The sequence below is a fragment of the Capra hircus genome, chromosome 11, assembly GCF_001704415.2.
Source record: "Capra hircus breed San Clemente chromosome 11, ASM170441v1, whole genome shotgun sequence".
NCBI classification, from domain to species: domain Eukaryota; kingdom Metazoa; phylum Chordata; class Mammalia; order Artiodactyla; family Bovidae; genus Capra; species Capra hircus.
Window position 1 is genome coordinate 63,532,082 of NC_030818.1, and position 27,958 is coordinate 63,560,039.

Here is a 27,958-nt window from a genome sequence, read left to right on the forward strand (position 1 = left end):
CTCTCGGGTGCCTTAATTTTTTTGTTTAAACAAGCAGTCGTGTGTGCCGGGGTGTGCCAAACGAATGTGCAGCCCGGCTGCTCCGCCCTCCCCCGCACCAGACCCGCCGGCCGGAATGGAAACCCAAGCTCTCTCGAAAAGAAGGGGATGATGCAAACTTAGAAACTGACCCGGCGTCCGGGAACGATGCCCCTGCGGGGCGCGGCGTCCCAGTCCCGGCATGAATGGCTGGAGCCCGATTGCATAATCGGCGCGGTATAAATAGCCGACGGGCGGGCCGCTGACGAGCTCGCTGGTCCCGTTATCGTGACTACTTCATCCCCGATGCATTCACTCCCGGGTCATTTTCCCTTTCAGCTGCAAGGCTGGGATTTTAAATAGCAGAGATGAAAGGCTCTCATTCCTGCTTCCCTGCTCCCTTGAGTTCATGTATTATGAATGAAACCTCGCTGCTTCCTGATGGCTCACTTCAGGTAGGGGAGAGACTAAGTCAAGGCAACGGTCCACCGAACCTCGTGTGTGTGTGTGTGTCTGTGTGTGTGTGTGTATAGGAGAGAGACTCAGAGTCAAGGCAGCGGTCCACCGAGCCTCGGGTGTATGTGTGTTATGTCCCGGAGGGAGAGAAAGCAAGAAGAAATGATTGACAGGGCTGGGCCACCGTCTCATCGAGAAAACGTAACCGCTGATGGTTTGCCTCTGGAGTTTCAGTTTACAACTCTCCAGCCTCATTGTAAGGTAGATTATGCAAAGGGTCTTTTCGGCTGGGGCTGCTCACTCGCCTTCGGCCTCCGAGAAGTGCTGCTTCAGTCGGAGGAGCTGGTTCCCTTTCTCGGAGGCAGCAGACATCCCTGACTGTAAAAGCCCTGGGGACCCCTGAGGTCTGGAAGAATAGCAGTGCCACGGGTCAGTTTAGTCACTCTCTTGTTTCTTAGAAGCTTCTGCTATGTCCAAAGATGAAGTACAAAAACTTATTCCTCCCAACTGTATTTCACAAATACATGGTTGTTTTAAAAATGATAGTGTGCAGAGGTTTTTTTTTGTCTTTTTAATCTTTGCTCTTCAACACCAAGTTTCGACTTATTTTCTCAAAATAAATGACTGGTTCTTCACCAATGCGTTTCTGGTAAGTGAAAGGCAGTGGCCTGGTCATTATTTTTCAAGCCAGAGGCTCATTGCTCCAACCTGGGTTTAAAATGCCAGGTCCTTTGTGACGCTTTGGGATTATAGGGGACCATGAACCCAGGGTCCTGCCTTCCAGGGTTTTCTGTCCGGTGAGGCAACAGTCTATACAGAAAGCATTAGGGCAATGGCTAATGCCTCTAAAACATGAGGTAAGCAGGAGAGAAAGCAGAGGTCAGGGAAAGGAAGGCTCCCCAGAAGAAGGGGTGTCTTAGCCACATCCTGAAGGAAGGTGAGCTGGTGTAGATAACTGACAGCCCAGTGAACCCAGAAGCCCCAAGGTGTGACAGGGTGGGGAGCCAGGGTAACAGGCTGAGAAGGATGAGTCTGGGAGGCAACAGAGGTCATGCTAAAGGAGGTTGGACGATCATGAAGTCTTGGAATCTTTTGTAGCAGGTTCACAGCTGAGCTTTGTCCAGTCCCAGCTCTTTGCAGTGGGCCCTTGGTTGCACAAACGTAGAGTCATTGGGCATCCATTGTCTGGGGATTTGGAAACTGATAGCCCCACGATCAGATAAGGCTCCAGATAAATTCTGTTTATGCATACCTTAAAAAAAAAAACAGTCTAACAGTTTAAAATCAGACCATTTCACATAAAAATCAAGATTTTTGGCTCCTCTCAAAAAATACTCCAAAGATGCAGGAACTATGAGTGCCAAATTCTTGCTTGGTAACAGTTGACTCTTGGTGAATGGTGGCTGGCCTGTCTGTCAGGCTTCTGGCTCCTGTAGGCATTTGAGTTTTTTACTCTGACATAAAAGAATCCTTTATGACTGCATCAAGGCCCCACTCTGAGACCCAAAGTAGGCCAAGCTTGGCAATAAGTACACAGCGATTTACATGAGGATCTCCTGGCCTCTCGGAAGGGAAGATACCAATCTTCAATCTCCTACTCCAAGACTATTATAAATTAGGCCAAATAATAAAATGGATTAGAGTGAGCTCAGTCAGAGCCCAGTGGCAGGGAGGCAATGAGGCCTCTAAAACAACAACACTTATCCCCAGCCCAGGCTCTGTTTCTGGGGAACTCAACCCAAGATCTCTGCCAACAGGGCAGCTGAGGTTCAAGTGATATACTGGAAAACTCCCCAAATGGAATAATGTTTGTACCCCAAACTTATGGAGCAGCATATATAAGTTACATAAGACATTTTAAGCAGGGAATGCTAGACTCAGATTAACACTTTTAATAGATTACTCCAGGCATGGAGAATGGTTTGCAGGAAGCAAAGGATGGTTAGGGAGAAATTTTCTTCTTCCATGACAGAAATAATAATTCATGACAAAACACAGTGGCATTGGCCACGGAGATGGAAAATAATTCCAAAGACACAAGTGGGGTGGAAATGAGTTGGCTTTCTGACCTATTAGATATGGAGACTAATGGAAAGGTCTGGGATAACTTCCAAGTTATTGACTTGGGAAATTGGATGTATCTTAGTGTCTTTAACATGATTGGGATAAAAGGAGAAGGGCTTGGTCACCAACAGACAGCTGTTACCATTCAACTCTGAGATCAACTAAGTATGTCGGGGATTGAGGGATATAAAGGGAAGCTAGAAAATAGGAAAGCAGAACCTCGACATAAAAATGGAGGGACAGTTCCCTGAGGACATCATTTGAGCAACTGGAGTCAACCTTACCTCAAACATGAGGATGATCTGGACTTTTAAGATCAAGCTGGGCTTCTGTCACTTCCAGCCAAAATAATTCTAACTACCAAAATAGAAAGCCATATTTAGGAGAGTGAAAACGATTGAGAGGAACTAAGGAATGGAACATAAGGGAATTTTAGAATGTATGTTTGCAATTTAACATAGGGACATCTGGGGTCAGTGCCAGGGAGTTTCACAGAGATTCTGATTTAATAGAACATACTTCTCTCAGGAAGTTAGTCAACATTTTATGACTTGTACCAGCCTCTCTTTTTGGCCTCAGCTTCCCATTGTCACCACCCTATTTCCCATCTCCAGTTCCCTTCTCATTTTTAAACTTATGCCTCATTTTTCTGCCTTTATTCCTCAGTCCCTTTCTTCTGTAAAGCTCATAACTGAGAAAGGATGTTTCATAATATAAAAGAACATAATCTTGTAGAATTGGAAGAAAATGAAAGATCATATGTTTGTAGCAACTGTGGCTCCAATAAACCAAACATTCTACCCAAGCTTTTTGGAATGGGTAAAAGGAAAAGAAGAAAACAAAATTCAGTAAGATATGGTCCCCTTACCAGTTAGCGTTTGCTGTGTAACAAAGCACCACAAGGGACTTCCCCCACTGTTCACTGGTTAAGTCTCTCTGCTTCCTGGCACTACAGGGGGTGCCAACTTGATCCTTGGTGGTGGAACTAAGATCCCACATGCAGGGCAGCGTGGCCAAAAATCAAATAAACGTTTTATTATCTCATGAGTCTCCAGTTTTTCAACAGGGTGACTGACTGCTCTAACCTCAGCCAGCTTAGCTAGGGCTGGATGAGCCAGGAAGGGCTCTCCTATATCTGGTGATTTGCAGGCTGACTGGTCGGGCTGGAGGAACTCATCTCTGCTCCACTCGATCTGTTATCCTCTAGAAGGCCTGCCCAGACTAGATTACATGGTGGGGGTGGCAGGGTTCCCAGATCAGCAAGAGGGCAAACCCCAAAGTGCATGCATTTTTCAAGCCTCTACTTGCATCACATTTGTTAATACTGTCTCATTAGCCAGAAAAGTCACACAGCCAACCCAGAGTCAAAAGTCAAGACCCAGGGAAATAGACTCTCCTTCCTGAAGAGAAGAGGAGCGGAGTCACATGGCAAGGGATGTGCATACAAGGATGGGAGGAATCTGTAACCTTTTTATAGTCTACTTCAATCTCTAACACAAATTTCACAATTAGAGAAGGATATTTATAATAATAATAATATACATTGATCACACGTATGATTTATAATGATTTATACAAGTATATGATAAATATATTAGAAAATATACAACTAAATAAATATTTTTAATAAAAGTATTATATGTCTACATATAGGTATCCTATTTATGTATAGGAGTACCATTGATAGAATTAACCTCTGCCTTTAGAATCATTGATTTATGGCTAAGTGACTAAGAGTGCTTAATATTTAATAGATTTGTGCATGCTATAAAACTCTTCTCAATAATTTAGCAAATAAAGAGAGACCTTATGAACTTATACTTTTCCCTTCTTCCTCAGCAGGAAAAGCCTGTCTCTGATATGCCTTTCTTCTTAAAATAGGTATATCCCTAAAGAGATCTAGATAATTGAAATGTTTGTTAAAAAAAGCAAAACCACCAAAACACATAAAAAACACTAGGGAAATTTTATTTAAGGTTACTATAGTTGGAATAATTTGGCAAAGCCAAAAATCATCCCTTAATTTGTTCATTATATTAACTCAGATTTTATGCATCATTTTGGAATTAAAGCAGAGCTCACTTGTATACTTTTCTGATGCTGGAAGAGGTGGTGCTCTTGATGGGGAAGTGATGATGAAAAGTTGAGAGGTAGTGGTGCAGGTATTATGATGGTGGTGGAATTGATGGTAGTGGAGGCGATTATGATGATTATAGAAATCATGGTGGTGGAAGGATCTGAAATAAAAACCTTCAGTTTGCTGTAAGTTTCCCTGTGGACCTCTCACCAGATCCCAGATGTACAGACAGCTGAGCAAAGAAAAAAAACAGTTAAGTCACAGAAGAGAAGCAGATAAAGGATAGGATAAGATGCCCTGTAGGCCAGGCAATTTCCCATGATGCCAGGAGAGGAAACCAAATACTCTTCACCTCAGTTGAGTATCACTTGCTCCAGGGAAGCGTCTGTCCCCTCCTCTTAGCTGGGCGAGGTGCTCCTCCATTGTGTGCTCTCATCATCTTCTGTCCTAGAGCTCTTTACAGCTTTTGTAATTTGGTATCTGCTTGTCTCCCAAGCTCATGGAGAGCAGAGAACACATCTTTTTCTCTCCTATCCAGTAGTCACTCTGGCTACAATTGTTGTTTAGTCGCTCAGTCACGTCTGACTCTTTGTGACCCCTTGGACTGCAGCATGCCAGGCTACCCTTTCCTTCACCATCTCCCGGAGCTTGCTCAAACTCATGTCCATTGAGTCAGTTATACCATCCAACCATCTCCTCTGTCGTCCCCTTCTCCTCCTGCCCTCAATCTTTCCCAGCATCAGGATGTTTTCTAATGAGTGGGTACCCTGTAATGCTTACTGAGTAAGTGAATGATAAGTCATCATGTCTTGCCTTCTTTCTTTTCCTCTAAAAGTGAATTTTGTTCCATGGCATCAGAGAAAGTGCCCTTCTGAGTGACTCCTTGTGTGTTGCTGGCCTAGCTTTCTGGTTTCAGATAGGGGCTGGGAAGGTCCACAGTTGAACAGTAGTATATTAATAAAATCATGGAGTACTCAAGTTGAAAGAACATTAAAGAACCACCTGGTTTAAGATGAGGAAACAGGAAATCAGATAAGCCAAGGGACTCCGTTAAAACCACACAGATAGTCAGGGTCAAATCCAGAATCATACTTCAGGAACTCAAAGTCCAAATTCCATAACTAAGGTGCCTTTGTTGGAATAATACAGGATGTACCCTTGGCACTTAGTTCTAGTTATGGCGATGGGAGGTATTGTTGCTTATTGATGTGGAAGCTCATTCCTAAAAGGGAAAATGAAAAGTTGCTTTTGGCTTTCCAAAAACTACTCAGGGAGCTGTACATTTTTATCTTGCATTTTTACTCACGTTAAATTCTACTGAGCACTGCTGGTCTAGGGCAGTGATGATAATCCCTTTCTCTAGTTCTTGGTTTCGGAGTGGCTATGGTTTCTTCTTTTCAACTAGGTGGTGTTTTTTTTTTTTTTTTTCCCTGTTCTTCCTTACACTGAACTGTCACAGGGTGACCAGTAAAATGAAAGGTGTCTGCTAGGGAAATTCAGGAAAGATTTGAATCTATGAACAAAAGAGAGATATATGGTTAGAGGGAGTGCTCCCCTCTACCAGTGATGTTAAGCGCTCCCAGGAGGTGAAAACCAAAATAGTCAAAGAAGAGCTGACCAAGAATCCTGAAGTTGTTGAGCTCTTGAGTTAACCAGACTTGGAACTTACCTATCTCTGGACTCTATGTTATGTGTAATAGTACATCCTTGTTATTTAAGCTACTTTTTACCAGTACACATGAGATGGTTGGATGGCATCACTGGCTCAATGGACATGAGTTTGAGTAAACTCTGGGAGTTGGTGATGGACAAGGAGGCCTGGTGTGCTGCAGTCCATGGGGTCACAAAGAGTTGGACACAACTGAGCCACTGAACTAAACTGATAGGTTGTGTGCTCTTAACATGTGATGATTTGTTCCCTTGTTATTTGTGATTATAAAAGTAAGCCCTGTTCACTGTACAAATATTTGAAGTATAAAAAAATATTGCAAGGGAAATAACATTTCAATAATCCTATCTCCTTGGTATGCTGCTGCTGCTGCTGCCAAGTCACTTCAGTCGTGTCCAACTCTGTGCAACCCCATAGATGGCAGCCCATCAGGCTCCCCCGTCCCTGGGATTCTCCAGGCAAGAACACTGGAGTGGGTTGCCATTTCCTTCTCTAATGCATGAAAGTGAAAAGTGAAAGTGAAGTCTCTCAGTCGTGTCCGACCCTCAGCAACCCCATGGACTGCAGCCTTCCAGGCTCCTCAGTCCATGGAATTTTCCAGGCAAGAGTACTGGAGTGGGGTGCCATTGCCTTCTCCGATCTTTATAGACTTTGTTCCTTTATATAGTATATATTTGAATAAAATACAATATGTATTTTAACAAAAATAAGATCATACTAAACATACTCTTTTGTAGATTCTTAACAAAAACCTCAGTGATAATATGCATATGTTCAGAACCCTAAATGTCTCATACATGTTTTCTAGAAAGCAGCTATGAGTTGACATCATTCTCTTTAGTCTTAATGCACATATGTATAGATGTAAGAATAGTTGGCAAATAATTGACAGCTGGAATAATAGTTTTGTATAAATTATTTTATTCTTGAGTCCCTACTGTAACCCTCCTAAACTAGCATTTATAACAAATATTGAATCCATTTGAACTGGCCTTTTTCACCAACTAAATCATAAGTTCCTGGAGGGAACAGGAAAAGCTGTGACCAAATTAGCTAAGTTCTATACACACCTATTGTTGGAATGTGTAGGGCACGCATGGTACTCAGAAAATATTTATAGGATGAACAAATGAAAAACAGCCTGTATCATTTTTGTTTCACAATTAACAATAAATAATCTGTAAGCAAACTTACATCATCATTTGCATTGGAATTCTCATTTCACACCAGTTAACACAATGATAAACATCACAATAAGAACAAACATTATCATCAGCAACATCATCATAAATCTTTTAATAGCCTGGACTTGAAGGTTCTGCCTAAAGTCTGTCTTCTAGTTCTGGACTCAAATTTTAACCATTAACATTTTACCCAACATCAAACATCTTAGCGGATTCCCCAGTGGCTCAGATAGTAAAGGATGAGCAGAAAAACCATCAGATACTCCAACATAGCAAACCTGATATTTTTGGTTAGCAGATCTTTTAAAATGCTGGTAGCAGATTAAATGTGTTCATTTTTATCTCCGTGCTTGCTCTCCCGTAGCTGTATAATCTGTACTTTCCTATCTATTCTTCCTCATTTCCATTCCCTCCTACACCTACCATAGTCTAGCTTTTGTTCTCACCACTTCACACAAGCTGCTCTGAGGTTTATTGTTGTTGGTGCCCGGGGGCTCAGTGGTAAAGAATCCACCTGTAGTGTAGGAGCTGCAGGAGAGGCAAGTTTAATCTCTGCATTGGGAAGATCCCCTGGAGAAGGAAATGGAGAGCAGCCTGGCGGGCTACAATCCACCAGGTTGAGAAAGAAGCGGACATGATTTAGCAACTAAACAACGACAAAACTTCACCCAAGCTGCTCTGGGGTTAGATCTCTTTATCTGATTGCTAAATCTGGCAATCTTTCTTCAGTATTGATTGGTAACCTAACCTAGCTGACCACTTCCACCTTCTTAAAACTCTTCCTCCAGCAGCTTCCACGCTGTCAACTTCTGATTCCTCTTTACTTCTCTGTTACTGAGCAGCTAAGCATTATTGTAAGAGTATGCAGTAATGTTAATAATGCTGGCATCTACTGAGAGCTTCCCAAGTGCCAGGCAATGATTTTAAATTTTAAACTACATATATGAACTCAATTTCACCAAAGCAGGAGCTAAAAAACTTTTTCTTAGCAATAAATATTTTCTTAAAAGTAAATAGTTTTGGCTCTGCCAGCCCTGTGATATATGTCACAACCATTGATCTTAGCCAGTATAGCACAGAAAGTGACCACAGACAGTACATAAATGAATGGGTATGGCTGTGTTCCAAGAAAACTTTTTCTACAAAACAGGTGACTCAGTTTGGTGCAGGGACTGTAGTTTGCCAAACTCTGCTCTAAAATCTAAGTTATGCCATAGCAGAAGTTTTTTTCTGTTTTGATGTATGATAGATAGTTAGGAAATATTTGCTGAATGAATACTTTCCTTCTAAGAGAGGAACTATGTATTTTAATCTCCGTTTTACAAACAAGGATGCGGAAGCACTGAAGTTAAATAACTTGCCCAAAGTCACCAACTGGTATGTGACAAATCCAGGATCTAAACCCACACAAGTCTGACGTCAGAGCTTGTGCTTTTAATCACCTACTCTAGAGTGGTGGCTTGGAGGAGAAGATGGGCAGCTATTCTCATGGGAGTCCAGAGGAGTTCTTTTAGTTGGATCTTGAAGAATGAAGAAGAATTCACCAGGAGGAAGGAGAGTGGGAAGGGGGAGGCCTTTTGTGCTAAAGATGTAAAAGCTGTAAGCATACAAAAACAGATAAGTTAAGTGTTAGTTGCTTAATTGTGTCAGACTCTTTTCAACCCTATGGACTGTAACTCTCAAGGCTCCTCTGTTCATGGAATTCTCCAGGCAAGAATACTGGAGTGGGTAGTTATTCCCTTCTCCAGAGGATCTTCTCAACCCAGGGATCAAACCCTGGTCTCCTGCATTGCGGGCAGATTCTTTACTATCTAAGCCACTAGGGAAGCCCATACAAAAAATGGATGCCTGATATAAAAAGAACTGGCAGCCAAGGAAGAAAGTTGCTTAGGGAATGCATTCACTTTTCAGTAATTCACATGTCTAGACACAGGGTTTAAGGTGGAAAGTGGTACAGATGAGGCTAAAGAAGCATGCTGGAGGGCCTGATATGACGTGTGAATGGACTTGGATTTGGATTTGGAGGCAGATGGGGAGCCTGAGAAAGAATGACCATATTTGCATTTTAGGTCAATTTTTAAAATTACATTTTATTTTAAAATTAGATGATACATGACTATTGTACCACATTCAAAAGCTGAAAAGGTCTTCCTCTTGCCCGCCTCCAACCACGCAGTTCGCTGTCCCAGAGGCACCCACAGTTTCCAGTTAGATAACTTTCACTGTAGTGGGAAGAATCGATTGGGTTGGGGTGAACTGGATATTTTATTAATTTAGTTAATTAGTAAAGTTACCAGTAAATTGATTTAGTTTTTCTCCTTAGGGTGGATGATAATGATAAAACGTTGAGGAAGACTGCCCTACACTTTTATAAATCGTTTTATAAATTGCTCCTCTGTTAAATCTTCTTCAAACAACTTAAGTTGTGTGCATCTGTGTCTGCCCATGCACTAAACTGCTAATGGAGAGTGGGCTAGAATGGTGGATAGTTATCCACATGGTGCATAATCATGATGAAGGGACTTCCCTGACAGTCCAGTCGCTAAGATGCCACACTGCCAATGTAGGGGGCCCGAGTTGGATCTCTAGTCAGGTAACGAGATTCTGCATGCCGCAATTAAAGATACTACTTGCCACAACTAGGACCTGGCACAACCAAATAAATAAATATTAAAAAAAAATAGCAATGTAACTTCTTGGTAGTAAGTGCGAACTGGTGGGATTAGAATCCTGGCCCTGCTGATTGACCTTTAACCTCTCTGTGCCCTTGCAAAATGGGGATAATAATGGTACATACCTGCTAGAGTTTGGGAAAATCTGACCCAGGGTGTGTTAGCTATTATTTGAGGAAGAGGTTTTTGGAGAGGGTGGAAGAAAAAAGCTTTCGAAGTAGGAATGAGGAATATGGGGAGTGCCAACACCACTTCCCATGCCCACAGGCGTGGGATAATGAATAGTATCGGTTCTAGAATTCAACAGAGGAAGGAAGTTCCTTAGGGAATACAGTGGCTATGCTGTTAAGGACAGAACTAGAGGGTTAAAAGGTGAAAGGAAAGTTTATTTATAATTGAATGGAGGTTCTGGGGCACAGAGGAAAAGGCCTGAGAAAGGAGAGGGCAGAAGTTGGAAAGAAAACCCAGAGCAGGGTGGCAGGTTAGAGATTAGGATAAGGGAGAAGAGACCTGGCTGGAGGCAGGGCCACTGCCTATGACAGCTCTGGGCTGAGCAGAGCAGGGAGTGGACCACTACGGTCATTTCTAACCAGGTGCCTATTTTTGTAGAGCCCACCAGCTGAGAATGGTTTCTACATTTGTAAAATTACAATTAAGAATAGTATTTCATGATGCAGGAAAATTATATGAAATTTAATGTCAGTATTTATAAACAAAGTTTTACTGGCTCACAGCCATGCTGATTCATTTACATATGGTCTATGGCTGCCTTCACACTCCAGGAGTAGAACTGAGTAGTTTACACAAAGACCAAATGGCCCACATAGCTAAAAGTATTTACTATCTGGCACTTTACAGATAGTTTGTCAGCCCTTGCTCTGGTAGGTCATTCATAGTCCCTAATATGAATGACAACCCCTGGAACTGTACAACACAGGGCCTTGGCCCTAGGAGCACTCATTTTGGATGGTGGTAAAGGATAACAGTGAGGAAAGGCTTGGATGAAATTATAAGGCCTCAAGGCTCTTTTTGAAATGTGGGTGCAAGTTTGTTTTGTAAGAACAGAGCAAGACTGTCGGCCTGGATTCAAGCCACCAGCTCTTGCATGGTGAGGAGCCAGGTGTGGTAGATACAACTGGTGGCCCACACAATCTCCATTTCTCCTATTGTTCCTTGCAAACAGAAGCGTGATTTTATCAAGATGAAATTGTGCCCTATTAAAAATAATCATCTCAAATAAGGAAAGTGCTCAAAGAAGGATGGGTACATGTCAAAAGGACACAGAATTCAGCTTAAAGGGGCCCGTAACGGCAAACCTGCAACAATTTGAGCATCAAAATATGTAAAGATAGTTGTTGACTTTAACTCACTGAATAGACTAGGAATCCATGAGTTGAGACTGAAACAAACAAATAAATGGAGGAGGAAGAAAAGTTGGTCTATATAATATATAGTAAAAAGAAAAGTAGTGAGTTACAGAATGAATGACAGAATTAGAAAATCACTGTTTTGCAGGCACCTTAATATTATTTCAGGCACCGTCAATGAATGCTAAAACCAGCAGATGAAAATTTGCTGAGAAACATGACATTTATAGGCTTCCCAGGTGGTGCAGTGGTAAAGAATTCACCTGCCAGTGTGGGAGATGCAAGAGATGCAGGTTCAATCCCTGGGTTGGGAGGATCCCCTGAAGAAGGAAACGGGAACCCACTTCAGTATTCTCATCTGAAAAACTCCGTGGACATAGGAGCCTTGCAGGTTACAGTCCATGGGGTTGCAAAAAGTCAGACACTACTGAGCACACACACACAGCAGCACAACATTCATTGGAGTTGCCAAGCATCTTCCCCACATTCTCATTAATTTAATATCAAAGGGGAAACAGTAACTTTGTAGAAGGGAAATCTGACCAATATCATCTTACTCCCTTAACCAAGTGATCAAAGTTAATATCAAAATTATGCACCTCCTAAAATGATGCCCAGAGGAGGACATCATATCATTTCTGTAGGATTCTAGTCAAAAATATGTAAGCAGAATCACAAGAAAACAGAAAACCGAAATACAGTTTTACAAGCAATTGCCCTATGATTTTCAAAAATGTCAGTGATATGAAAGATGACAGTTTGAGGACCTTTCTAGATTAAAGCAGACTAAAGCCACATGACAACAAAATGCAATGTTTGATTCTGGGCTGGTTTCCTGGACTGGAAAATATATTTTTCTTTGTGATAAAGCCCGGGAGTGAGACAACTGGCAAAAGTTATAGTTTAAATAATAACATTGGATCAATGTTAATATTTTGATTTTGATGATTATACTATGGTTATGTAAGAGAAGATCCTTATTTTAAGGAAGTACATACTAAAGTGGGGCTTCCCTGGTGGCTTAGAGAGTAAAGAATCTTCCTGCAGTGCAGGAGACCCGGGTTCGATCCTTGGGTTGAGAAGATCCCTGGAGAAGAGAATGGCTACCCACTCCAGTGTTCTGGCCTGGATAACAGAGGAGGTAAGCAAACTTCCTGTATTTGTTGGACTTCCCTGGTGGTCTCATGGCTAAGACTTCACGCTCCCAATGTAGGGGGCCGAGGTTCAATCCCCGGTCAGGGAACTAGACACACATGCTGCAACTAAGACCTGGCATAGCCAAATAAATATTTTTCTTCCTGGAGTCGGGTTGCTTGGGAATGCAGCCCAAAGCGGGTGGTAAACTCCATCTAAGGCTAAATACCGGCACGAGACCGATAATCAACAAGTACCGTAAGGGAAAGTTGAATTTTTTTTTTTTTTTGTGGGCTTCCCTGGGGGCTCAGAGGTTAAAGCATCTGCCTGCAATGTGGGAGACCAGGGTTCGATCCCTGGGTTGGGAAGATCCCCTGGAGAAGGAAATGGCAACCCACGCCAGTACTCTTGCTGGAGAATCCCATGGACAGAGGAGCCTGATAGGCTACAGCCCATGCTCAATTCAATTCAATTTCATACTAAAGTATGTAATAGTAAATATGCATGAGAGATAAAGTAAATGTGGTGAATTTTTTTAAATGATTACTTTTTTTATTGGAAGATAATTGCTTTACAATATTGTGCTGGTTTCTGCCCTATATCAACATGAATCAGCCACAGGCATAAACAGGTAATTTCTCCTAAATTGCAGATCACATATCCAGCTACCTACTGTAAACCTATGTCTGTGGTCCACAATCACTTCAACAGTTACAAAGATGAACACACTCACATACACACACAAAGGATTCTCTTTCTCTCTCCCCCTCTCTCTTTCTTTTCTTCTAACCACCATTCAAATACTTTCCCAAGTCAGAAACTTAGGAGTCATCCTCTCCTCTTCCTATTTTCTTACCCCTGATATGTGATTAGTCATCCAGGTCTTGATGACTGTATTTCCTAAATAGTTTCTGAATCCATTTCCTCCTCTTCATTCTCATTAACCGGATAGATGCCTCATCATCTCTCATGGTATTTTTTTTCATTAACCTTCTCAACAATCTCCCCGCCTCTGTCCTTTGCTCCCCTAACATACTGTTGTCCATTATCTTTCTAAAATGTAAATATGATCACTAAGCCTTCTTATTTTAAAAGTTCCTGTCAATTAACTGTTTATGGTAATAGCTGCCCCTTGGTCCCTAATTCCTAGTGTGGTATGACAGTGCTCACAGATTAACCTTTGTCTCTCGGCTGCCTTCAGCGCCACATCTCAGAAGGATGGTTGACTGCCCTGGCTGGTGTTATATTCTTAGGAGAAGACTTTTCCTAGGTTTCAATAAACCAGTGGTCTTCCCTTGCTCTGGTGCTCTATTACTCACAGCAAGTTGTAACTCACTTTATTCCATGTCAGATGACCTGATAACCTACTTTTTTATTTATAGCAAAAATAAATTTTATATATCAATTGAAATGAGATGTTGGAGCCACATGGGTGAAGGTGAGAGTTGAGCATTGCCCGAATCCAACAAATGTCATTCATATAGGTGATGTTTTAATCTATGTATGCTGGCCCAAGTAGGTGAGCCCTATAACACACCCTGGCTCTGCACTGTGGGTCTCCTGTTGTGTTGACTATTTTTGAGTTAAGCAAGCCTAGAGTCCTGGGACTGACTCCTCCGTTTCCTGAAGCCAGCTTCTGGGACTTGAGTAGGATGGAGAGTCAGTAACAGAGCTGGAAATGAAGTTATTCAACTTTGGAGATGCCAGTGATGAGCTTTATCCTTTAATAAACTTTCCTGCTCTGTTCCTAGACAAATACTTTTTTTTTTCCCAAACCCAAATGAAATGGACCCATTAAAACCTTCCCTCACCCAGGCAGATTTAGACATTCCTCCTAGGAGAGCCCTTGGTACTGACTACCCTATAATGCAATTAAGTATCTGCATGTCCATTTCTCTGCTTCTTGTTTCCCACATCTGAACATGAATCTTACTCCTTTTAGTATGTCCTCCATGAGCATATAGTCCCAAAGTAAAGCTTGACATGTAAGGAATAATCAAAAAGTGTGTGACTAAATGAATGGGTGTTTCTTGTAGGTTCCAAGTAGACTGTGATGGAGAGGATTGGGACCTGGTTACCACTGCCAGTTAGTTCTTCCACTAACTAACTTTGTGATGACCATCTTCCAATAGCTCCTTCCCCACATTGATGAAGTGGAGACAATAACACCCACCTGGCAAGAGTTGTTTTGAAAATTAAAAGTTACTAATTATTTATTCATTCACTTGTAGGGATAAATTCTATTCTTGAATAGAATTCAAGAATTCACTATGTTAGGTCCCAGGGGTATAGCATTTTCTTTTCCTCATAAAGCTTTTCAATTTAGCAAGAAAGGCAAATTCAGTGTTAATCGCTGTCGTGTCTGACTTTGTGACCCCATGGACTGTAGACCACCAGGCTCCTCTGTCCATGGAATTCTTCAGGCAAGAATACTGGAGTGGGTTGCCATTCCCTTCTCCAGGGGATCTTCCTGACCCAGGAATTGAAGCTGGGTCTTCCACATTGCAGGCAGATTCTTTACTGTCTGAGCCACCTGGGAAGCTCAGATAATTAAACAAATACCTACAACAAACTATAGTGAGAATTATAACAGGGGAAGACTAAGACACTATGGGAAAATAGAACAGGGAGTGTGATCTAGTCCAGGAGTTAGGAGAGACCTCTCCAAATAGTGTAAAACGTTGGTCAAGTACGATACTCATGTCAGATAAGATATTGGTATAGATGAGACTGCCTTTGACATAGGAGGCAGGCATCACATTGCGAAGTAAGGCTTCCTGGAGAAGGTGGAACCTTTTGTTGAGCTGAATCCAACTTCCTCTGAGGTTGCTGACTCATCTTTATCAGAAGGCATGCTCTTTGAATTGAGTTTCCAGGATCAAAGATGGATTTGTCTTCAACTGTCTACTCCAATTCCTTTGTGGCTCTAAAAACCAAACCCTTCAGTTAATGAAGAATGTAAACCACAGAGACAGGGATGCTGAAGGGACTTTGGAGGGGCTGGTGATGTTTGTAGGCCAGGCAGCAGTGTGACACTTGACTTCTGCCTGCAACTGCATCCAGAGTTTGACTGCCTCAGACCACTTCTCCTGTAACCCCCTGGTCCAGGCCACCATTGCCCATCACTGGGATACCTGTAAAACTTCTAAAATGGTCTTCCTGTTTTTACCTGTGCCCTCCTACCATCTGCCTCCACACATCTGCCAACGTTAAAGTTTTTTGTTCCTTCCTTTAGGCACATTAACTTGAAGAAGACCAGCTGTTTGTAAGGAAAGGATGGCTTGGATGAAAGAATATGGAAGGAATTATGCTTACCTGCAGGATGAGGAAATGCATGCAGGTGAGTGGTGCCTGCCTACTTCACAGTGGGAACCTGTGGTAGGTAAATAAACAATACTGAACAAGCCTTCCGCTGCTGTGTTTGTATCAAAGTGGTTTTAGATAAGCCTCTGCTCCTTCATTCTTTACCAGACTCCCCTCCTCCACATTTCCCACACATTCCCTGAGCTGTTTCCTGGCTGCAAACATCCCATCTCTCTGCCCCCTCATCTCCTCCTTTTCCTGACTCACCCTTCACAGTCTCCCAGCAATGCCCAATATACTCTTGTCTTGTCAAAGCCAGCCCCAGACAATCATCGTGATGACCCAGATTCAAGGAAGGAGCCAGCGCCCTATGGTCAGCTTTCAAGGGCACAGAACTAAAATGCTAGACATTCAGTGTGGGTTTGCAGTGAGGACAGTTGACCTGACCCAGGGCTTCAGACAGGAACACATCTTCCAAGGATGATCTGTTTCAGATCCTGGCATTGTTCAAATGCCAACAAGGTAAGGAATGGAGATGTCTTCTGTTCCAACAGCTTTATTTTTTGCCCCTCATTTTTTTTCTGAATTTTAAAAAACATAATAAAGTTGAACGGAAAAGCAATGAAATCCATGGATTCTTCACCTAGATTAACAGTTGTTAACATTTGCTTTCCTTTTCTATCCTTCTCTTTTCTTCTTTCATACTTGAGATTGTCTATTCTCTATCTGTTTATCTATCTATCTAATGTTGGGGAGGAAAAATTTTTCCTCTACTCTTCTTGATTCTTTGGTTGGTCTACTAATCAAATTAATGTAAGACAGATTAACAGGAGCAAAATGAATTTAATTACATACACATGGGACCCCCATAAGAATCTGACACCTGAGGGCAAGAGTGGTTGTAAGCTTAGATGCCACCCTGAGATAAGTAATGGGATAGGGGCCTGGGACTTCAAAAGGGAGGGGGGTAAGTTTCAGGACAGCAAGAAGAGCAGATGTTTGGCAATTAGGTGGTTGCCCTGCCAAACAAATGGGTTTCCCTGGTGGTGCTAGTGGTACAGAACCCGCCTGGCAGTGCTGGAGACATAAGAGATGCAGGTTCGATCCCTGGGTCGGAAAGATCCCCTGGAGGTGGGCACGGCAACCCACTCCAGTATTCTTCCCTGAGAATCTCACAGACAGAGGAGCCTGGGGGACTACAGTCCATAGGGTCGCAAAGAGTCAGACACGACTGAAGCGACTTTAGCACGCACACATGCTGGACAGATAGGTCATTTAGATGAACGTTATCTCTGGTAATTGCTGTCTCTGAGCCAGGCCTTCTATCCACATTCTTTTAGGCAGTTAAGGGGAGGGAAAAAGTTCTTCCTTCATCTTTTGGGTATCCATTATCTTCAGCTCAAAATAATTTGCATGGTGAAATGGTGCATTTCGAGGAGGCTGGCTCTGAACCCCTTCACTATCCACATCCACATACGTGGTAAACCTTTTGAAAGTAAACTGCAGACAACTTGATACTTCACTGCAAACACTTCATCATGCTTTTCCAAAAGGTGAAAAGCATCTTCTTATAAAACACAATCGCATTATCACAGCCAGAAAATCTAAAATTAGTGAAATATTATTATCTGAAAGTCCCAAGTTTTCCAGTTGTTCCAGAAAGATCTTTAAAAGTCTTTCCCATTCCATGCCCCTCACCCTCAACCCAATCAAGGATCAACTGTTGCGTTGTTTTGCGCTTGTTTGCCATAGCTCTTTGGTTTCCTGCCATTTAGAACAGTCTCCTCATCTGTTGTTCTTGTTTGTCTTTCGCGACATTGACATTTTTAAAGATTCCAGACCAGCTGTCCTTTTGAATGGCTTAAACCTGGACTTGCCAGATTGTTTCCTTGTGATCAGGCACTCTGGATAAATACTTTTTGGCAAGAACATAACATGGACATTTTGGGGATTTCCCATTGCAAGTCCTCAGGAGGTGTATGTCAATTTGCCCTGTTATTGGTGATGCTAATTTTGACTGCTTGGTTTTGGTGGTGCCCATCAGATATTTCTGTTGTAAAGGTACTTTTTACCCTTTGTCAGTAATGAAGAATAAAAGAGAAGTAGTACTCTGAGACCAAGAAATATCCTGTTCTCCCCAAACATTTCACCCAGTGGCTTAGCAACTACTGATAATCTTTGCTCAAAGCATTCATTATTTCATCAGTGGTTGCAAAATGGTAATATTCTGATTATTTCATTCCTTCTACACTTATTATCTATCATTTATTTGTTGAAAAAGCATCCCATCCCACCTTTTAAAAATGTTTAACTCTGAATTCTAGATTCCTTTCCTTATTGTTTTGTTCAGTGTTATAATCCTTTATTGTCACTGTTTTTAATGTTCAAATTTGGTCCATAGAGCCATTATCGTTAATATTTGATTATTCATATTGACTTCTAAAATTATTATTCCAGGGCAAACAGTTTTCTGTTGCTTTGTATTTTGTTTTTGTTTCTTGGAGTAGGGTTTGGGATTAGATTCTGGACCAGAAATTTGAAGCTCTAGTTAGGATTCCATGTTCTGAGATATGTAGCCATTTCAAGAATTTCTAGTTGGCTTAAACCACATGTGCTCATGAAATATGAATCGGAAAAAAAGAAACTAATTTATTTAGTCAGAAAAGATGAAGTCATAGAGGTGTCACCAGAAACCACCATTTTCATTACACCATCTAACATTAGAGAACATTTTCTTTTAGAGTAAAACCCTCCAGGGCAATGTCAGACTTATGAGAGACAATAAGGTTCATCCAAAGAGGACTTTGTAGCTATCCATAGCTGGTTCAAATCCCAGGTCTTTCTCAGCTGTGTGACTTGACCTTTCTCATCTCTTTCCTGAAGCAGATAATGAGAATACATGTATCCTCTACTTTCGGAAAGTTTGCTTTTATGCCCCTTCAATTTTACAAAAGACCTACATTAGTACTGTTTTCTATAACTGCAAGAAATCTGAAGAGGATTTTCATTTTTCAGACAAAAAGGTAAAAAGTGAAAAAGGCATTCAACATTGGTTTTGCTGGAGCCAGCGGAGAGGCAAGGCACCTCAAACAGCAGCAGTGAAACCACCAAGCTCCTTTCCTGGGAACCACTCTCAGCATCTCAGCATCCAGCCCCACTGCTTTTAGTTGTGTCTCTGAGCATTTACTCTGTATCTGTTAGCAAGATGCATTCTAAGGTAATTGCTTCTTTGCTTTACACCATTTCGACTTACGAAAGGTTTCACAGAACACTCTCCTTTTGGAGAGTGGGGGAAATCTGTACTGTTAACCTCACTCTAAAGATTTTGTCATGATTAAAAGCGATGTAGCTTTAGTGCTTGTCAAATAGTAGGAACTCAGGGCAAGTCACTCCTTTCAAAAGAGAAGTAGAGAAGGGAACTAAGTTGGGTGGCATGAATGGCTAAAAGCCTGTGGTGTAATAGCTAAACAAGTGTAAATGAGTTGGCTGCGCCAAGGTAGAGACGCTCTGAAACCATTTCCTCTGCTCATGGACGCCTGTAGGAAATGCATCACACATACACGCTCCGTGGAATACAGGCTCAATGGAGCAGGGATTTCCATCTATTTTATTCACTGTTTTGTTCCCAGTGTGTAAAACATAGTAGGTGGCTTATTCAGTTCAGTTCAGTCACTCAGTCGTGTCCGACTGTTTGCGATCCCATGGACTGCAGCATGCCAGGCCTCCCTGTCCATCACCAACTCCCGGAGTTTACTCGAACTCATGTCCATTGAGTCGGTGATGCCATCCAGCCATCTCATCCTCTGTCATCCCCTTCTCCTCCGTCCTTCAATAGAAAGGTGGCTTATTATATATCTTTTGAATGAATGAATAAGTGAATGAGTGAATCAGCATAGCTTACCAGATAAAATAGTTACCTACTGCTTATGTAAAGAAAGCAGAGTGCCAAAGAAATGATGTCTTAGAACTGTGGTGCTGGAGAAGACTTCTGAAAGTTCCCTAGACAGCAAGGAGATGAGCAAGAAGATGAAACCAGTCAATCTTAAGGGAAATCAACCCTGAATACTCTTTGGAAGGACTGATGCTGAAGCTGAAGCTCCAGTATTTTGGTCATCTGATGTGAACAGCTGACTAACTGGAAAAATCCCTGATCCTGGGAAAGATTGAGGGCAGAAGGAGTAGAGGGTACCAGAAGATGAGATGGCTGGATGGCATCACCAATTCTATGGACATGAACTTGGGCAAACTTTGGGAGATGGTGAGGGACAGGAAGGCCTGGCATGCTGCAGTCGATGGGGTCACAAAGAGTTGGATACAACTGGGCGACTGAACGACGATAGCTGTTTGTGTAACTTCAAAGCGTCAGCCTCTATCCTTCCCCCGCCTTTTCTAGAGTTGGGTTCCTATGACATAAAGTGGTGTATCAGTTTGCTAACACCATAGTTATGCTGTCTAACTAATTATCCTGAAGCTCAAACAATAGTCCTTTATTTGCATGCTCATAGGTCTACGGGTTGGCTTGGCTTAACTGAGCTAGGCTGGCTGTTCACTCTGGGATCCAAGCACCAGGTTGGATTCAGCTATGTTTCATGTGTCTCTCATCCTCCTTGGACCAGTGACTACCTGGGGCATGTAGTCTGTTCTCTGTCTCTCCTTCTGGGGTCCAAGGTGCAGGGAATGGGTGTTTGTGTGGGGAATGGGCATTTCCCACTAAGCTGACATTTAGCTTTTCCCATCATTCTGCTGACAATTTCAGTGGGTGATTTTATTTTTTTTAATTAGTGGAAAATAGCTTTACTTACAATTTTGTGTTGGTTTCTGCTGTACAACGATGTGAATCAGTTATAATTACATATATAAGCTTCCCTGGTGGCTCAGAGGTTAAAGCGTCTGCCTCCAATGTGGGAGACCCGGGTTCAATCCCTGGGTCGGGAAGATCCCCTGGAGAAGGAAATGGTAACCCACTCTAGTATTCTTGCCTGGAGAATCCCATGGACGGAGGAGCCTGGTGGGCTACAGTCCATGGGGTCGCAAAGAGTCGGACACGACTGAGCCACTTCACTTCACTTCATCCCTTCCCTCTTAAGTCTCCCTCCCTCCCCCCATCCCACCCTCTATGTCATCACAGGGTGCCAGGCTGGGCTCGCTGTGCTATTTAGCAACTTCCCAAGTTGGACACAACTTAGTGACTAAACCACCAACACCACTATCTATTTTGCACACAATAGTGTATATATGTCAGCGCCACTTTCTCCGTTTGTCCTACCCTCACCCTCCCCTGCTGTGTCCACAAGTCTGTTCCCTACTAGGATCATCAGTACCTTTTTCCTAGATTCCTTACATATGCAATAATATATGTTTGTTTTCTTTTTCTGACTTACTTGACTCTGTATAAGAGACTCTAGGTTCATCCACCTCACTACTACTGACTTAAATTCATTCCTTTTTATGGCTGAGTAATATTCCATTGTATAAATGTAGGTGGGTGATTTTGGATCTCCTAGATACAGACATATACACACATTTCACATTCCCCTCTTATAGACAAGCATGAATTCTCAGAGGTAATACAAGATCCTAGGGTTAAGAAAGGAGCCAGGTACCTCTGAATAGACACTTTCTTACCTCCTGAACTTCCTGGAAGGGACTTGACTAAATTCTGAGCCAAGAGCTCTTGTTCTCAGTTTTGAGGCGGGTCAGAACTGAGAGCAGTTTATTCCCGAAGTTACGCATGTATAACAAATCATGGCAGGGTAAAGAAAAAACAGCGTGATTACAACAGAACTTTACAGAGCTCCTCCAGCCCCCATTCCATCCCCAGCGTCCCCATGCTGCCCACACCTGTGTCTCACAGCAGCTGACTATAGGGAAAGCTGGAAAGCTGTGGCCTTGAGGAGGCAGCAGACAACACTCCTTTTGTAGGAGATCCTGCAACCTACTCCTGTATCCCTAACCTACCCTCTTTCCCACATCCCCACTCACCTTGGCTTTCTTTTCTAGAGCTTAATCCCCCTTCCTGTAAAGTTTAAGTCTTTTTGAGTATTTTTCTTTTGCTCTTGGAATGGACCTTGGGGAGAATTTAGTGCATCTTCTATACTTTATAGATGAGAAAACCAAGGTCCAGAGAAGGTGGGTGTCACACTAAACCGGGAATTCCAGCCTCTGGTTTCCCTTTGGCACTCTTTCCTTTGTGTGGGATTGCTTCTCTTCTGCTCAAAGCAAATAAAAAGAAATAGAGAGCTCTGCTCTATACAAAATGGGGTACAAATGCTAGGCATCGATGTTGGGATGAGCTGCAGGAAATGGCTTTTATCAATACTTCCTTTTCACATTCATCTTGACTAAAAGCTAAGGGCATCTGTAGGTCATATAATCCCCCCTCCCTTTTTTTCTGGTGGCATAATCCAAGTGAAACGCATTTCTCTTGGCACATATTTACCCTAGTTAAAAGCCTGGGGGCTTTCTCCTTCAGTTTGGAGCTCTGCTCCTGGTAGCTGCAAGCAAAACAGATTGTCTTCCTTTCCTTTCAGATTGAAATTCCCTGGTGAACAGGCGCTTGGCTTGGCTTGCGGTAGAAAGCGCCGCGCCGCCCCCCCCCCCCCCCGCCCCCACTCCAGGAACCTCTTCCTCGTCTAAGCTGCACTTGAAATGCTAACAACAGGGATAGTCACTAATATTTACTGAGTATTTACTATGTGCCAGGTACTGTTCTAAGGATGTCATGTGTATTAATTCATTTAGCCTACCAACCATCCCATGAGAGACGGTACTATTAATATTAAACCCTTTTTAGGAACAAGGAAAACTAGGTAGAGAAAGGTTAAGTAACTTGCATAAAGTCTTTCACTGGTAATTAGAGGTAGAAGTAGGATCTGAACCCAGTTCTCTGTTTTGTGGCTTAACAGTTTAATTGTTTAAGATGAGCAGCTTTGGCTTTTTTCAGAGGCTTACAGCAGCAGCTATGGCAGACTCAAGCTCTTGAGGTTTCAAGCTATGAATATGTGAACTGAAGTCACAGTCAATTTGCATTTCTGGATTTAGGAACAGCTAGTGGCTCAGCGGTAAAGAATCTACCTGCCAATGCAGGAGACGCGGGAGACCTGGATTCAATCCCAGGGTCAGGAAGGTCCCCTGGAGAAGAAAATGGCAACCCACTCCAGTATTCTTGCTGAATATTGGAAATCCCATGGACAGAGAAGCGTGGTGGGCTACAGTCCAGGGAGTCTCAAAAGAGTCAGGCATGACTGAGGGATTGAGGATGCATGCGTACATTATTTATGAACTAACTGACCAACTAACAGTCAGGCCCCCGTGGAAGCAGGATGAGAGCAGAACCGGGATTTGCATGTAGTTACCGTGAGGCCTAACTCTTTTTTCAGACAATCTCTCTGGAAGGGAGGCCTCAAACTGTGGATCCCTATCGTGGCCTTGAAAAGGCAGCAGACAACCCTCCTTTTGTAGGCACCTCCCAAAATAACTCTCAACAGGATATGGCTCGTTATATTAGTTCTGTAGTTTTATTTTCCAAATGATGCTTGTCTTTGAAGCTTGGCTGGGGAAGCTGTAGCTAAGATTAAATGAAGTTCAATGTTTTATGACAATACTTCTTTAGATTTGCATATGACTTAAAATATATATATTTCATATTATATTTATTTATATAATATATATTTTAATCTCTTAAAGCCCGTGACATAAAATATTGGACTGTTTCCATCCTATCATTCATCTTCCACTTTTGATATCAGCACTGAGCGCCTCTTTTTGTCAAGCACTTCACTGGAGCTTGGGAAAACATACTGAGCAGAAACCAACCAGCCTCTGATCTCAAGGATCTCACAGGTAAGTGTGCAAGGCAGCCATGAGATGGGCTAAGGAGGCCAGGCCCAGTGCTAGGAGCATGTGGTATGATGCTGGCAGGTCAGGGAAGGAAAACTTAAGCCAAGATGGAGGAGCAGCAGGTGCAACAGCCTTGGACTACGTCCAGGGTCGAGGACTTGGCCAGGGAGGCTGAGCAGAGCCAGGGAGGAGAGGGCAGTGGCAGGGGCAACCAGAGAGGCAACAAGCACCAGATCACACGGCTTCTCAGTTATTTCTTTTTAATTCGGCTGCCCCGGGTCTTAGCTGTGGCATGTGGGATCTAGTTCCCTGACCAGGGACTGAGCTAGGGCTCCCTGCGTTGGTAGCTTGGAGTCTTAGGCACTGAACCACCAGGGGAGTACCCCCACCTTTTTTTTCACGTGGCTTTTACAAATTGTAGTATCCAGGCACTACCCATAAAGGTTCTGATTCAGTCAGAGGAGGGACTAGGTAGGTATACTGGTTGTCTTCTTTTTTTAGGGACCCCCAGCTAAAGCAGCCAGAGTTGACAATCCTTAGTCCAGGGTAATTTCATCCTTAATTTAAGGGCCATGCTCAGATGCTCAATTGTGTCTGACTCTTTGTGACCCCATGGACTGTAGCCTGCCAGGCTCCTCTGTTCATGAAATTCTCCCAGCAAGAATACTGAAGTGGGGTGCCATTTCCTATTCCAAGGGATCTTCCTGACCCAGGGATCAAACGTACCTCTCTTGTGTCTCCTGCATTGGCAGGCGGATTCTTTACCACTTGCACCACCTGGGAAGCTACTTAATTGTTGACAGCAGGGGATAACATGATTCAGATATATATCTTTATATACCTAGAATGCCTGCACATACGTATACCCAGTGAAGAAAAAAGGAAGCCTTAGAAAATGTACTTAAATAGCTTTCAACTTTACAAAAAACACATTTTTTAAGATGAAAAAATAGAAGACACATTAGACGTGCTTTTTTCCCCCTAATTCTACTTAGGTATTTGTTAGAATCTCTGGCTTTAGAAATTTGAATTCAAATAGAGTGGTGCAAATTTTCAAGTCTTCAAAAAATTTCCCCTTGTCCTCAGAAAAATCTCTTCTTAAAGCATGAAACTCCTTCCTTTAAAGTGAAAACTTTTACTCACCTAGGCTCTATATAGGCTTCCATAGTGGCTTAGTGGTAAAGAATCTGCCAGCCATACAGGAGGCTTGGGTTCGATCCCTGGGTCAGGAAGACCCCCTGGAGAAGGAAATGGCACCCCACTCCAGTATTCTTGCCTGGGAAATCCCACGCACAGAAGAACCTGGCAAGCTCCAGTCCATGGGGTCACAAGAGCATCGGACACAACTTGGTAACGAAAGAACAAGAAGGCTCTCTATATTTTTAAAAACATTCCCATAAAAGAACCACAGTTCTTGATAATTATTCTGATTTGAATACTTTTGCTGCAGTAGGGAATTTGTGATGCTCGAATTCATGTGATATCTTTCCAAATAAATTGCCTTCCAGATAAATCAGTTTGTTGATATTGAAAGTGTTTCCACAATAATATTTCATCCGATTCTTACGTGGAAATTGAGGAGCAAAGACATTAATGACCCTTTCAACGTCAAACGGAAGTGAATAGCCCAGCCAGAACTAAGTCTCAGTTCTCCTGCTTTCTATCTTCCTGGCACTTTTTTTCTCTCTGGGAAAAAAAAAAAAACGCTGGGAAATATGATCTCATAAATCAGGACTTTTCAGAAGATTTGGGTCATGTGATTATAATAATTGTAACATACTGTTCCCTTTTGTAGTCTGCAGACATTAACTCGATTAAGCCTTATAACTCTACTTCAGGGTGCAAATTATTTCCATTTCACCTTTGTTTACTGGGCTCACTGTTTTCCCCATTAGATAGTCGGCTCCATGAGGGCAGGTGAAATGTGTATCTTGCTGCTGTTCAGTCGCCCGGTCACATCTGCTCTTTGTGACACCATGAGCAGAAGCACGCCAGGCCTCTCTGTCCCTCCCCACCTTCTGAAGCTTACCCAAGTTCATGGCTGTTGCATCAGTGATGCCATCCAGCCATCTCATCCTCTGATGCCCTTGTCTCCTGTCCTCAATCTTTCCCAGCATCAGAAATGTGTTATCTTATGTACCAATATACCATCCCCACCCCCTGCCGATACCCAGCAGATAAGTAGGCAGTCAATAAAAATGTGTTACTCATCTTGGAAATTTTTTGAGGACAAGAACTACAACTGTTCTCTTGAATTTGTTTAATATCCCCATATGTGGCCTCTGGGACTTAGTATAAATTCTTAACTAACTAGTTAGCCTACTGAATTAATCCAAACTTTAAAAAGATAGGACATCGGCATCTCTTCTATTTTTAGGGCAACCTACCATCCTCATTTGCTCAGAAGCATCCCACTTTCATCACTGAAAAGTCCTGAATTCAAGGAAAACTTTCAGTCCCAAGAAGACCAGGACACCTGGTCACCCTAATTGGACACAACATAAGATTTTTTGCCTGTAAAAATATACCTTTTGACCTAGTGGTTCTCCAAATGTGATTCCCTGGATGGACAGTGCTAGCATCTCTTTCAAATCTGTAGGAAACAGGCAATTTTTGAGGTCCCTCTGACCTTCTGAATTCAAAATTACTAAGGTAGGCCCTGCAATCTGAATTTTAATAGGCTCCCCAGGTAACTCTGAAGGTCTTTCTTGTAGCTCAAACAGTAAAGAATCTGCCTGAAATGCAGGAAACCCGGGTTTGATCCCTGGGTCAGGAAGATTCCCTGGAGATGGGAATGGCAACCGACTCCAGTACTCTTGTCTGGAAAATTCCGTGGACCGAGGAGCCTGGTGGGCTACAGTCCATGGGATTGCAATGAGTCGGACGTGACTGAGCGACTAACACTGCTACACTGCCAGGTAACTCTAATGCCAGATAAAGTCCGAATCATCGTTAAGCGACGTATTGTTTGATCAGGCAGGAGTGTAAAGAGGTCTGAAAGCAGACCACTAAGACAATCCCACTCTGTCTCTCTTTGGCTTTAACTTTCTTTGGTTGCTTCAAATCCTCTAATTCTGGCTAAGCTTGCTTTCCATTGAAGTGGTAAAAAGGCGTGGGTGGGTGCCTGTTGACACACCCTGTGGCTTCAAAACTTGGAAGACTTGGTTTATAATAAGGTTGTTTCCAAGCCACACTGGTTTCAGCAGCAGCCTCACGTTTCTCTTACTGGGCACAGTGGGTAGAGCAAAGGAGAGAAATTATTTCCATTTAGGAGTGAGCAAGAATGTGCCATGTATAGGTTCAAGAACCAGAGGATAGTAGTAATACTTCAGAATAGTATCTTTTGGAAAGGATAGGTTCACGATTTTCTCCCTTGTTTATATCACTAGATGAGTATCACACAAGACTGGGCCAGACCCAACATGTACTCCCACATCCTCCAGTTATTCAAATTCCTGAAACATCAATGAATCCAGCCAGGCATTTTGTTGGTCAATTAGCCAAGCATTTTGTTGGTTTCTGTAACACTGGACACTTTAGATAGGATTCCTAGGTACACAGATACCTTAGACTCCCTAGGGAGATAAGGAGGAACAAAAGGCACCTGAATGGTTTATCCTTTTCCCAGATAGGGAAACTAAGTGGCTAAGTGACTTGCCTGGATGACTTCAGAAGGGACATCAGAGCCAGGAAGAGAAGTCAGGGCCTTGAGGCTTCTGCACGCAGCTGCGGCCATTCTTGCTGACAGGCGTTCATCTTTGAAGACCTGAGGATGGGGAGCTTTTCTGAATGACTTATCAGACAGATGGCTCCCAGCTGTGGAACTCACTCTGGATGGCTGTCAAGGACTGACTTTCTATTTGCAGGGCTCCCCCATGAAGTGTGTTTTGTTGTTATTGTTGTTTTATTAAACTTGCTTCTTAACATGGCTCCTTACTGGTTTGGTTTGTCTAGAGAATGGCGTTCATCCACTTCTCTCTGGGGTGTTAGACCACAAAGGGGTAGAGGTGTAGGCACCATGCCAGAACATAAACCTGTGGACAGAGCCCGCCAAAATCAGTTTCTGACTCACCAAGAAAGGATGTGCTGGGATTCCATAAGATACCAGGACTTTTTTCTAGAGCAATGTCTTGACTGAATGACCTTGCAAGACTACCTCCTTGCCGTCTCCATTT

General features: G+C 42.7%; 1 long non-coding RNA gene across 1 annotated transcript; it reads left to right on the plus strand.

Annotated features, from left to right (window-relative positions):
- Window positions 46-27,705, plus strand: LOC102180861. Its single transcript, XR_310384.3, has 5 exons — window positions 46-473; window positions 15,877-15,981; window positions 18,960-19,161; window positions 23,631-23,786; window positions 27,412-27,705. It is a non-coding gene; the product is annotated as an uncharacterized LOC102180861 (long non-coding RNA).